We start from the raw sequence: 879 nt of genomic DNA, 5'->3' as shown, positions 1-879 counted from the left end.
ACATTGCAAGTGATGACCCCTACCCAAAGAGACACCTTACGTTAATATGACGGTATATCTTTAAAGTGTGTGAAAGCTAATAATCGCCAAAACAACTCACTCGAGATTCGTCAATGAAAACCGTTTCAAACGGGTCCTCTCGACAAAACGTGGAGCAGTTGGATCGTCCCCCAATATTCTTTGTTCGATGTGAGTTACTTGCCCCATCGTATCTATGGTTTCATTTCATTAGAATTATGGTATTGGATTTGATATTAAAAAACGTAACAACACAATGCAACGTTACCTAAACAGCAGTTCTGGGTCCAAGGAGGCCATCGTTCATAAATTTGGTTGAAGGGGATGTAGTCGATGTAGTGATTGGTCGACAAGCAACGAATGTTGTCCACAACCGTCCTAGCAGTGAATATGATCCGGTAGTTGGAAGCCACGACCTTCACAGCGGATGTGTCGTCAGTGACGACGAAATTAGAGAAGGTTTTCCACAAACCCTCCTTAATCCCCGCAGAGAACTGGGGCAACAGGTCCTCGGTGATTGTTGCCTGCATCTTATCGCCCTAGGAATACGAAAAAAGTTCAACCATGATCTACATGAATCATTTAATATTAAGTGCATATAATATGATGATGAGATGAGTCACTTACGAACACATCCGAAACAACCATTTCGAAGGTGACGATGTTCGCTTCTCTCTTTCTCCACTTGCGGATGATCTTAACAGAAACCTTCCAATCAGAACGCCACGTCTGGAGATCGGATAGCCTGTCGAAATGCACCATGACTTTGTTGCACTTATGTTTACTTAGTGATGTGATATTTTGGTTTTTGAGAGACGAATACATACTTCACCGGGTGTGTATTTGTCTTCTTATATAATC

This window comes from Camelina sativa, chromosome 9, assembly GCF_000633955.1.
Source record: "Camelina sativa cultivar DH55 chromosome 9, Cs, whole genome shotgun sequence".
NCBI lineage: Eukaryota > Viridiplantae > Streptophyta > Magnoliopsida > Brassicales > Brassicaceae > Camelina > Camelina sativa.
The sequence above is the reverse complement of the archived record's forward strand: the minus strand, read 5'-3'. Positions refer to the sequence as shown.